At 43.7% G+C, this 13,212-nt stretch overlaps 1 long non-coding RNA gene across 1 annotated transcript; it reads left to right on the top strand.

Moving 5' to 3' along the window:
* Nucleotides 1-3,413: 3,413 nt before the first annotated feature.
* On the top strand, nucleotides 3,414-11,793 carry LOC148686290 (uncharacterized). The gene is made up of 3 exons (XR_015949027.1): nucleotides 3,414-3,469; nucleotides 5,848-5,990; nucleotides 10,809-11,793. It is a non-coding gene; the product is annotated as an uncharacterized LOC148686290 (long non-coding RNA).
* Nucleotides 11,794-13,212: the final 1,419 nt, after the last annotated feature.

Genomic DNA, 13,212 nt, shown 5'->3' with positions numbered 1-13,212 from the left:
GTCTCCGCGGCGGGGAAGGGAGGGAGGGAGGCGGGCAGGCAAACGGGGGGCGGGCTTGGCTACTGTTTCGCGAGGAGTCCTCTCCGCCGCCGCTTGTAAGGCTGTTCCCGACCACCGGTGGTGCTGCTTCTGCTGCTGGTGGTGGCGATAACGCCGCCTCGCCTCCCGCTCCGCCTGCCTCCCTCCCTTCCCGCTAGTGCCGTTTGCTTGTGGCTGGTGAGTCTGTGTCCTGCCGCCGCCGCCGCGGTGCCTGCTGCTCCTCCTCTTCTTCCTTCGTCTTTCTCCTCCTCAGTTCGCTCCGGAGTTCGCTTCAGTTCAGCGCTGGCGGCGGCAGTAGCAGGCAAGCAACGGCGGCGGCGGGAAGGGGAGGGCGCAGGGGAGGGGCGGCGGCAGCGAAAGAGGCAGGGGCGGGGCAGCCGTTAATCAGCGAGCGGCGGCGGCGGCGGCGCCACTTGGCGGACTCAGGCCGCCCCGCCCCTACTGAGAGACTTGGGGACTCGCCTGACGAAGAACAGAGAGGAACCCGGCGGGGTGGGGGGGGGCAGAGAGGGGAAGCTCCAACTACCGCGCGCCAAAAAGAACGCGGCGGCGCTGCGCACTCGGATATATACACACGCAACGCAATACTGTATATGTGCCTGCTTCGGTGTGACGGGCGCGCGCGCGCACGAGCAATCTCGTGCCGCCGCCTTAAGACTACTTTTACGTTCGACATGTATATCGGGGCGGGGGGTTAAGGTGTTGTTGCTTTTGGCGCGCGTGCCCGTTACTATCGGGACGAGCCTCCCCCCCCCCCCCCGGCCCCACTAGAACCACCGCCGAATTTCTACGAAAAATCGTCTGAGCGCATGAGATTAGAAACTCCTTAAAGAAACTCTTCTTACTTCACCGATCTTACGTTGGGGCGGGGCCCGGTCACGTGCCGGTGGCGGGGGGAAGTCCTGGTTCTGTCGCGGTACTAAGACGCATGCGCCTAGAGGGATACGGATACGCGCGCTCCCTCGTGCGCGCTTTCAATTGTGCCGCGGCCCTGCCCCTTTCCCTGTCTCTCTCCCCAAGCGATGGAATGGAATGGGAGGGGCGAGGCTGAATGGATCCCCGTGCGCCTGCGCAGAGCGAAAAACTAGAGTAATTTTGTTCTATCCCCTTGAAGCGGCATGGGGGAAGAGCGGCTTTTCCGTGGTGGGAAGGAACTGGAGGCACACGCGCCCGTGGCGAACTCTCCTTTGCTCGGCTCGCGTTCACTCCCCACCGAGGTTGCGATATGTAGTGTGCACGTGTCGCCCGCTGGCTCTCCTGACGCGCGGAGCTGTGTCGTCCCTTTGCCACAGGAACGCAGCACCGCTGAGCCAGCCGCTCGTGGCAGCGCAATGCTCGGCAGTTGGCGCGCCTCGCGGCCACCTCAGCCCTCCCGCGCGCTGCTCACGGGCGCCCTCAAACCCCGCCCCATCGTCTCACACGGGGACTCCCTGCGCGAGGCTGGCTTTTGCCCCCGGGTCCTGCTTGCTTCTGCCTCGCGGGATTCCCCCCCCTCAGGAGCACATTTCCTTCCCCTCGGAGGCGCCGGGGGAGCTGCAGACTGGCGCTGTTTTAACGGCCTCATCGCGGCCACACGGGACGAGCATCCTTGTGAATGAGGCGGAGGCACGAACCTGCGTGTGGCTCGCCTGCTCCCCCCATCCAGACGGCTTCGGCTCCCTCCTCCCCCCCCATGGGTGCTCTCCTTGGGGGCAAGCCCCGGGCGGAATGCCCCGGGGGTCGCTCCCCAGCCCAGCACGCAAAGACTTTCTCTTGGTGTCCCTGAAGTCTGGCGTGCCCGGCGGCCGCCGCACAAAAACACAAGCCGACCACGGCCACCTTGTCTGCATCCCTTAAAGGGGGTGGGGAGTCGCGCTGGGTAGGCGCGGACTGTTGCTTTCCCATCCAGGACCGCCCTCTCCCTCCAAGCGCAGAAGCCGTGGCCGTCCTCGCCTTCCTCCCGGCTCTTGCATGCTCAACCAAGGAGGCAACTTGGCAAACGAAACGAAGACCGTCACCTGCTGCTGCCCCCCCCCCCAGGTTTTCAGTGCTTAAGCACCCCCCGTCTCTTTCAGCAAAGGACGGGTGTTACCTGATCCTGCAACTGTCATTGTGGTCCGCGGAATTTGCAAGCCTCTAGACCGCCCTCCCTCCACCCACCCAAACGGGCTGCACGGATTCTCCCTTCTCTTCCTCCACCCGCTTCTCTTTCTCAGGGTTTCCAACGCATACCGCAGCCGCATCGATGCCACAGTTCTCTCTCCTTTTAAATTTACCCCTACCCGGTATTTACATCATATTTACGTAAATGTGAATATAAGCAGTATTTCAGAGGGCAGACATTGCCTTTCTTTCGTTGTTCGAAGGTGGATGCTTTTTTTGCTGCTTGTTCAGTCGCAACACGTGAAACAGCTCATACCGAAGTAACCGGATTCCTTTTCTTTTTCAGTCGTCACACCCACATACCTGTCTGATCATGTATTACTTTTTTCGGTGTTAACATTCATGTTGGTTCCCACCTTATATAGTGTATGTTCTACCTCCTCCAAAAAAATTGCCTTATAAACAGAATTAATCCCATACACATTTTCATGGAAGTGTTTATTAACTTCTCCGAAGCATTCTGAGAAAATGTACCCAGGATCAGACTGCAAGACAGATTTCTATTCTAGGTGAGGCATATTTTCCTGAAAATAATTCAAAGGGACTTGCCCAGCACTTGTCCCCTATTTATTCAAAAGCATGTTGCACTTTGTTCCACAAGTCTTGCCCTACAGAAGTGTGCTCAGATTTAGAGTGTTATACTCAGAAATTCCTACTAAAATTGATGTGTAAAACACACTAAGGTAAATATGAGAGAAGTTCTTGTTCGTTTATGCAGTTCTCCATATTTAAAGAGATATTGATAATATTTATTACTTGGCAAAGCTATTTTAAAGAACTGCATTTATACAGTATTATTCTTATGAATGCATCCAATTATTTTGTGAATCAAAATATTATGGTACTTCCCCCAAGAACTTATGTAAGTACTAGTGCTTTACAGGGCTAATGTTAAATTCAGTCAAACATCTGCCCTGAAATTTAGAGGGAAGTTGTGTCAGCTTCTGTTAATAATGTTAGTTCTACTAAAGGTATATATATATATATATATATATATATATATATATATATATATATATATATATACACACACACACACATACATATACACCGTATATATATATATATATATATATATATATATATATATATATATATCTTGTGTTCAAGTGTAAGGTACATTTTTTTCCTTCTTTTTGCATCTGTGCTTAATATATATGATAGAAAAACAAACTTTACAAATGTATAGGCTAAGCTTTTAAAATGTTTTCATTCAATGTGGCTTCTTATTTTCAGATCTAGAAAAAACAGTATCTCGTAGCCCCATCCTAAACATGCTTGCTTAGAGGTAAGTTTGTAATGGAGCATGGTCTAGCGGCTAGCCCAGAGATAAGCACTTTAACAAAAGTCACCTGTTAAAACATGTACTACAGGGCCAAACTAGATGTAACAGTAGCAGCCACATCTGGCTATTCATGTCTGCCCCATTTTCATCTAAAACCTTGAGGTTCCACTTTTTGCAATGAGAGGGACCCGTGGGTGAAAATAACATCCCTACGATTGCTTACAATCACCACCACCCACTCACTCCCCATCACTTCAAACATTGTTTCTTACCATCATTTCTCACATGTTTTGTGATTGCAGCCAGGCTGGGATAAAAATGTATGTGGTGACAGAATAAGATTGAGCATTCACCTCAACTTTTGTTGTAAAACCCACTTTGAATACCCTGTTTTCAGACATGAGCAGTTAGCATGGTGGATCCCATCATGTCTAGTTTGGCCCTTTTTGTTTGTAGCTTTGGAAATATCTGAAGAGCCTGAAGTCTTTGAACTGTTCCTTCAGAGTTCAGCTGATTTAATACAGCTGGGATAGCTCAGCTGGTACAGCATGAGGCTCTAAACCTCAGGGTCATGGAATCAAACCCTACGCTGGGAAAAGGATTCCTGCATTGCAGAGGGTTGGGCTAGATGACCCTTGTGGCCCCTTCCAACTCTACCATTCTATGATTAGTGTGATCAATGAACATTGTTTAGGCTAAAGACCTCTGTCTGTGCACAAGTACTTCTGTAGGCTCTCTAAACGGCATTTGTTTAATCTAGAGTTCTGTTCTTTTTACTCCTCTGTTGCTTTGTTTATGAATCCAATGGCATATTCTTTCACTCTCCTCCATGTGGCTACCCCTCATTTACACATGTGCACAACTTGCCTGCTCTCATGTTCTTTTCAGGAAGATCCTAATGCTTTCATGAGTCTTGTTTAATATTGTCACTAGGCAACTGCTCAAATTGCCATGGGATTAGTCTGTTCTTCCCATTGAAATGGCAACAAAGGGGGGACATAATTCTCCATGTGACCCTGTCGCATCAAATCTAGTGATCACACATTCCCTGGGTGTGACCCAATCTCATGGCTTTGTTTGGCTAGCTTCCTTCCTTTTCCTACCCTAAAATAGAAAATGGCTCCGGTTTGTAATAATCTTTGCAGAATCTGCCAGCTAACTGAGACATTAATAGTGGCCAAGTGCAGGTGCCTTGAGGGCCACATTATGCACCTACCTAGTCTATCATATTCTGTCTTCTTTTAAGTGCTTCTCAAGAGTGCTTTCTTCACTGTTGCAACTCCACAGGGTCACAAAAAAAGGAACTGTGAGCATTTTCTGGCTTCATTTTGATCATTTCATCTGCCAAAGGTCTATTGACACTCTTGAAACATTCATCTGACTTACTACAAGTGCTGACCTGATTTTCAGCTTTGTTCCACATTTGGATGGTCAAATTTTTAGCAAAGTGGCAACTCACCTTACACAGGCCACCAAATAAATCACCTGCTAGTATTCTTTGCAAAAAAAAGTTTATTGTTACTGTGTGGAGACTTAAATTAATTCTATAGAAAAAAAGATAGTGGCTGTTCTGTTTTTGGTTGAGAAAAGGGAATGCAATATATTGCTCATATAACAGAAGAACCAGCTTCTAGAGTTCAAATATAAAATGAGTGTGAGTTGTGAGGTCCTTCCTGTTTGTTTGTTTGTTTGTTTGTTTGTTTGTTTGTTTTAAGCAAGGGTTTTGTTTGTTGTTTGAATGTATGCCTTTCACATGGTCATCTATTCACTTACAGAATTGGGAAATTGCTTTAGAAATCCAGTCTCTTGTGAGATAGTAATAAATTTAATTTTGTACCACCCATCCCCACCAATTGATCATCTCCCACCCAGAAACCAATGTCCCCACTGTGGAAGGACGTGTGGATCCAGAATTGGCCTCCACAGTCACTTACGGACATTGTTAAAACCATGTTTATGGAAGACAATCTTACTCAGCTACAAGTGATCGCCAAAGAATAATTGAAAATACAATTATCAATTACAGTGAAAAGCTCATTTCTACTTGTTTATTTAAAAAATCTTTGTACCTTATAACATCCTTCAGTTTTATAGTCTCCATCTGATGCCAAAAAAATGAGTGTTTTCACCAGTTAGCCTCTATGGCAATATAGTTCCACAATTCAGGGTATCTTCTCCACAGGCACTTGCTTCAGATGACAGAAGCACCTGAAAAAGATAGTAGTGTACAGACAGGGTAATGCTCCCTCAGGTGCTCAGGTCCCTCACCATATATGGTTTTAAAGTTTAGCATCAGTGCTATGAATAGTGTTTGGAGATGAACCTGAAGCCAGAGGAGGCAAGATATATTTCTAATGTTAAGTTCCATTTTTCTTGCCTAGCTGCTGTATTCTGAATGACGCCATATCAGTCTTCAATGGCAACCCCAAGTACAACATACTGTAGTACCTAATTTGGAGGTTACAAAAACATGACTCATATATTTTTATCCTGGAAGCACAGCAACCGGTACGGTAGGACAAAGGTAAGGTAAAGGACCCCTGGACGGTTACGTTCAGTCGAATTCGACTATGGGATGTGGTGTTCACCTCCACTTTCTTGTCATGACGGAGCTTCAATTTGTTCACTCACATTGAGGTCACCTGGGCCCTAATTCAGTACTTCCGTTGCCTCATCTGAATCTTATATAAAGGAGAGAGAGAGTTGAATGTTACCTCTCAAAGATTTTATGTAGATGAGGACAAGATAATCTCGTGGGGTGCCATAGCATAAATGCCACAGCATTACACAGTATTTTCCCAGCACCACCTTCTTCAATTGGCTCTGCAGGTATTATCCTTATTATCCTTATTATTTTTATTTACTACTATTACCCATCCTTCAGGGTCCCATGGTGGGTATCACCAATATTAAAAATAGTTGAAACCAACTTAAAATTAGAGAAATAAGGTTGGCCCTACAAATATACATCTCAAGCTAGGGTAAAGGGTTACATCTTCAGCATTTGCCAAAAGCTGCATAATGGTGGTGCCAGATGCAACTCTATGAGAAGTGAGTTCCACAACTTTAGGGGCACCTGAGAAATGGAAGAGAACCACCAGCAAAACACCATGCCATCAACTCCCTGTATAGAAAGCCTGCCCAGAAGGATTCCATGGTTGATTGTATTGAAAGAAACATAGAATTGGGAAATTAGTGGAGATGTACTCCCAATGTACTTCTCCAGTGAAGGTCACCCATCAAGGCAGTTTCCGTGTGAAAAAAATGGGTCAGAAACTAGAACAAATTGGTTCCAAATAATTGAAGCTGTATTTTCAGTGCTCTAGATTTATGTTTTCAGTTAGCCCAGTGCTTGTCATACATACTTTTAGTTCTAGAATGACGTAACCTTGGATTCACACCACCCCAAATGGCATTGACCCTATTTAGAGGTTTAAGAATATTCATAATGTCCAGGTTCAAGAACTAAATATGTAAGTAGCCAAGCAGCTTGGATTTCTCCAGACATGTGTAAACTGATTCAGAATCAAGAAATCAGCACTCCCATTCTGATTGATCTAGACATATACTGCTTTTTCTGAGAAATGCTGATATCAGTACTGGGCAAATAAATAAGAGTTTATTTCTGTACTGCCTTTTTGCCAAAAAGACCCCCAAGGCAGTAGATGAAGATTTATGCACAAAAAAAAAATTTCAAATGAAAAATGCAGCTTAGAAAAGTTTAAGACAACAAATACATTAAAAAAGACTACAAGCAAAATACATTCATAATCCTGCTATAGGCAAAGTTTAGTTCCCACAAAAATGTCAGGGAGAGCAGGAGAAAACCCTTAGGGAGCTGCTCTTTCTTATTAAGGCCCCAGTCAAGGGGTGGGGCAGACAGATGGAAAAATTTGCCCTTTGGTGGTCCAGCACAATTTCTCCCCTGCATATTCCATGATGATTCAGAAAGTTGTGACTTGAATACAACTTAACTACATGTGTCTGTTACTCCGAGTCCCAACACAAATGAAGAAAGACTTCTAGGACTTAACTATAAGTCTCTCTCCATGTTGGACTGGGAGTAACAAAAGCATACAAAGTGGTATTCAACTATGTTTTAATCAGAGTTAGACCCACTGAAATTAATGGACCTACTTAGCCATTTTTCATTCATTTCAGTTTGTCTGGTCTGAGCAAAACTTAAGTTCAATATTATCCACAGGGTAAATCCAGACATGCCCTCCTTGTGCAAATGAGTGGGCTCCTCGAATCCAACACGTTCCCAGTGGCAGAAGGGGAAGGGATTATTTTCTCTAAATTTGTCTTGCAGGCCCAAATGCCCCTCCCAGGTACAGAAAGTTCTCTTACATTCCAGAATAGACTTTCAGAAGCAATGGGTTGCATGGAGAAGAGGGAATTCATGAAAATATGTTTTTTCAAAATCATCTCCCTTCTGCCAGTGGGAGTGTCATGTTCACAGAACTCCACTGCTCTAAAGTCTGGCTCCAAATATTTGTATAAAATCTGTTTGTATACTAATACGAACAAAAACCCCATGTATCTTCTCCACTGCATTTGTCAGTTCTCTTTCCATTTTCCATAATGCCAGGAACTTGGATAGTCCCTTCAATAGCTTTGAATCATTTTGAGGTGGTTTCTGTAGTTCCAACACTGCTGAGCAAAATGTTTTCCTGAATTAAAATAACTATGCAACCAGTTCTATCAGCTGAAGAGTGCTCTAGACTTTGTTTTTCTTAAATACCTTATGCTGCATGGCAAACTTCTTTTGAAAATGAAAAGCCGTGACATTGGGGTCAGCTATTCAAACAAGGATGGAAGTCCTTTGCATGAATCTTAAGCAGCTCTTTAGATTCCAGCCATTGTACATAGTGACGAAATGAGATTTGCAAAGGCATGTATAACACATTCCTACACATATAAACCTCGAAATGCAAAGTACAAGATGGGGGATAATAAGCAAGAAAGCAACACTTCCAGAACAATCTTAGAATTATAGCAGATAAAAAACTGAACACGAGTTAGTGATATAGTGCTGTGGGGAAATGGCCATTGCCATTTAGATTGTATCTATGGACAGGTGACTGCGGAAGTAATAGTACAACTCTACTGGAAACTGGAAAGGGCTAATTTGGACTACTGTGGTGTGTGTGTGTCTCCTGCTTTCAGTTCTGATTCAATTTGTCTCCTAGACAGTAAACATGGAAGTAATAGATTTGAACAAGGTCTGCACATGCACATTCATCACTTGATTATAACATCAAATACTGAGTCCCTTTGTGTAAATCAACCATCATGCATCGTCACAAATAGAGTTGACAACCTCTGTGGTGACAGTTCACATGCTCAGTTCAGAATCATCACATTATTGCTCTATCACAGGCATGTCGAAAGTCCGTTCTGGGGGCCTAATCTGCACCCCCAGCCAGTTTTATCTGGCCCCTGTGGCAGTTTATTTATCGGGGTCAAATCCTTTAAAAAGCTCATCAACTTCAATCCTAAAAAGAGCTCAACAAGTTTGGTCGACCCCCATGCATGTTCACTTCATCAAATCTGGCCCTCTTTGAAAAAAGTTTGGGCACCCCTGCTCTATCACATCTGTGGGCCACCCAAGATACAGGAGTTGTGCATATTATCCTCAGAGCAATCCTGCACGGAAAGTTAGACCAAAAGAAAGTTTTTTTAAAAAAAATAAAAGAAAGTAATTTTTCAGAGAACCTCACAGGGAAGCAAAGTTTTGAACCCTGTTCATCCCAGATTGCAAGAGAAACCCTGCAAATGCTTTTGGGCAATCTGAAAGTTTTGAATATATAGAGCTAAGCCAATTCAAAGTATAACATAAATACAAATTGATGTGTGTGCATTAAGTATGTTTCTTGCTTCCTATCTGATTTATGCAGTGGCATTATTCAAGTGTAGCATGGCACATATTCTTGAAACAAACCCTCATTAATCCTCTGTGTGAAAGCAGAATATCAGTTCATGTTAATTCTCAAATAAGCATAAGTATTTGTTACTTCCTTTGTTTTCTTGTCAGTACCACAATAAGATATAAATCACATGAGCTAACTAAGGTGGATATTTTTTATTGTGTTTTTACTTATATCACTGTGAGAGAAGAACTACCTGCATTTTTTGTAGTTTTGTTTCATATTATAGATAACGGTCATTTCTAAGTTGTTTTCAAATTGTACTCATCAGGCCATATGATCTAACTTTTACCCCCCCCCCTCTTCCAGCATTAACTACTAGTGTCCAAGAATTTATTAATTAGGACCCTTTGGGTTGATATATGTACAGTACTGGGCAAAGATGCCAATTTGCAGAGGAAGGAGATAGCAAGCAGAAAGAGGGGGCATGCAGTAAAGCCAAGCAGCTATTCCCAAAATGTAAAGCATTTCACTTGTTTAAAAAATGCCCTGCACAATGGGACAAAATACACAGTCCTTTGCCATATTGTCTGTGCAAAGCCTGTCTGTTTGGTCATGCGCAGAAAGCAGCTAGGCAGTGAGAGTGGGATGTATTGACAAGAACAAGATGAATGACCCCCTGGAGACTGCGGGTTTGTATGCTAGTTTCCACCACCTTTTCATCCCTTTGTAACCCATTTTGGTTCACATGCAGATTAATTTTGACCAAGTCCTTACCAAATGCTCTCTTCTTTTCCACCCACTTAGCTTTGGAAGGTAGACTGGAGAATCTAAATATTTATGAGATCTCTCTCACTCACTCGCTCTCTCTGGTTTATGATGCACCGTTGTTGAATGTAGAGGAATTACGTTAATGAATGCATGCCTGCACACACAGACACAGAAACCCGGCAAAGGGGGAAAACACACACAAAGCTTTGTCAGCTCTAATGTCGGCTCTTACCAAACAGTTCCCATGGAAAAAGAGAGAGAGAGGCAAACAGATTCAAAATCTTGCCAGGAGAAAAGGTTTTACAAAAGATGAACAAAGTTGCATCTTTGCTTTCCTTGGCTATAAAAGTGTCTTGTTTCATATCGGGGCGGAAGGTGGGGTGGGGAGCTGAAGTGAAACACATTCATATACAAATTAAAAGTTTGTTTAAAATGCTGTAACTGATTTGAGCTGCTCAGTAGCACAGAGAGAAGTCCTATATTGTGCTTGGATCAATGCAACCCCAAAACAAAAAGTTAGCAAATGGCATAGATCTTGTTTGCTTATCTTCTTGCATACTTTATTTGTCTCTGAGGATTTTGTATACAAATAAATATCAACTGGACAGGATTGTATGACGTTATGTTCTTTCTTTCCTTGTGCAACGTTTGTGAAACTCTGGTCCACGCTTGACTAAGACCGTCATTCTATATATACTTAGGAGCAAGCCTCGTGGAACTCAATGGGTCTTACTTCTGAGTAGACATGCATAGGATGGGCTAGCAGCTCATGCTCTGGACACCTCCTGCCTTGACTACTGCAAGCCTCCTTCCTCAGACTTTCCCTTGTCGTGCATCAGACCTCTCCCTGCCTCAGAACTCCACTGCCAAAAACGATAAACCTTTCTAGTCACTCAAACTATAGGACACTATATTTAACTATATTTAAGTTCAAATACTTAAATTGGCTTCCCACATCACTTATGTCCACAACAAACACCTTCACCTGCAGTCCTGTCAGGGTTCCTGTGTGTATTCTCAGGTAGATGGGGAACAACTTGCAGTAACTAGTCCTGTGTACACAGTTTCTCACCTGAATCAAATGGCTAGAGCTACTTAGTGGGAAACTCCCCCCCCCCAAAAAAATAGCAGGTATTTTCCAATTTGACAGCATAACATGTTTAAATGATGTCTTCTATCTTTGTAATTTAATTTAAACATTTAATATGAGTGCAAAACCATATATTACAATGAAATATGCAGAATGTTACACATGGGTGAACACATTTTATTAAAATACTGGAACTGAAATAATAGACTGCTTTACTTTATGGCAAAAGACTAATATTTTCAATCTTTAATTGTCACTGTCCACCCTACCTCCACCCATTTTATTCTCTGGCCTTCGCAAACCTAAGCATAAGGTGGTACAAAATTTCTGTTTCCTTTCACAACAGAGCAGCAGGATATGGAATTTTAAAACATGCTGTCTTGTGTTACCATTTTAAAAATGGTTTGGCAATGGCAGAATGTTTGCTTGCTCTTTGAATACAATAGGATTTTTACTATCTAACTCCTATTTATATTTATGTCTGTTGGGATTTCAGAAACAGTTACCCTAATAAATGTGTTCCAGTTTTTATTGCGCTTTGTTTTCAAGTTGTCCAATTTGATATGTAATTGAATCCAATAAAGCGATCTACATTTCATTTGTTCAAAGGCTATCATTTATGTCAGGCTCAATATTGACACTGCCATTTACATTTACATTGCTAGGGACTTTGTGGAATGAAAATTCGCTCCGAGCTAGATCCAATGCAAAATGAACTTACTGCGCAGAGTTTGCTGCACACCAGGGGCCTGCAGTGGAACTATTGCAATGCCAGATAAGTCTTAGCAAGATGAGCAAGAACCGTTACAGTGGCTGGGTTCACACATTACACTGAGCCAATGTTAAGCCATAGTTTCTTAAATCTTGCTTAAAGCACCAGTTGCCCCACAGAGGATTAAAAAAAATCAATGTACGTTCACAAGTTGTAAGTGAGGTTTGAAGTGAGGTATCACCACCATCAACTAGGCATTTTCTGTATATTTCCTTGGAAATGAACAGAAATGTTATTTAGTTGTCTCCTGATAGTGGCATGTTTCTTTAAGCCAGTGGTTCCCAACAGGTGGTCCGGGGACCCCCAGGGGTCCGCGGGCTATGCCAGAGGGGTCCGCAAGATGCTATTAGAATAAAAAATATATTAAATATATTTCATATGATAACATATTTTTTGTTTTGGCCGCTTCCTGCATGAATAAGAATAGAGTAAGATAGAGGCAGTAGTTCTGCTGTATGCCGTTAGCTGGCGCTTTACAAACACTACTGTTTTGCAAAGCGGCAGCGCGCACATTCTACTAACGCTCACCCCCCAAGATGCTTTGCGCGCGCCGGCTTCATTTGTGCGCTACTGCACAGGTACCCTGTCTTCTCCATTCCCCTCCCTCCTCCCTGGCACGCGCTGCCTCTTTGCAAAACAGTAGTGTTTGTAAACAAAGCGTTGTTTTTCGCGGAAGCTACAGTTTGCGTAGTTAAAAATGGACCGTTGGTTAAAAAGTGGTTCGTTAAAACGACAAAGGCCTACAGATGAAGAGGAAGATAATGCATTTGATGTTCAAGCAAGTAAGTCAGTGACTCTCGAACCGATCTTGTCAGTGTCCATTGAACCTAAATCGTCGGCGTCCCTTGAACCTAACCCTTCCAAGATCAGTGTTAAGCTTACTGGAAAAATTAGATTAGGAATTAGGAATTAGATTTAGGATTAGGAATTAATGGGGGTCCTTGTCACAATAGCGGCTCGATGAGGGGTCCTCGAGAAAATTTTGATGGGAACCCCTGCTTTAAGCAGCAGAACTACATTCATGTTTGCTTATTTGTTGCATCATTTGCAGCAGTTTTGTCATGGTTGGGGATCCCTTTGCATAAACTTTATCACACACACACACACACACACACACACACACACAAATAAGCAGCATGTTTGTTGGGACTATCACAACAGGGGTAGAACATGGTCCACTGAAGGACCACTGGGCAACTTCAGGTGGGCTACCTGGTGCCTGCTGGTTGCTGAAACTCTTGCA

The sequence above is a fragment of the Zootoca vivipara genome, chromosome 3, assembly GCF_965207765.1.
Source record: "Zootoca vivipara chromosome 3, rZooViv2.hap1.1, whole genome shotgun sequence".
NCBI classification, from domain to species: domain Eukaryota; kingdom Metazoa; phylum Chordata; class Lepidosauria; order Squamata; family Lacertidae; genus Zootoca; species Zootoca vivipara.
Note: the sequence above shows the minus strand (reverse complement) of the source record. Positions and strands in the feature narration are given on the sequence as shown.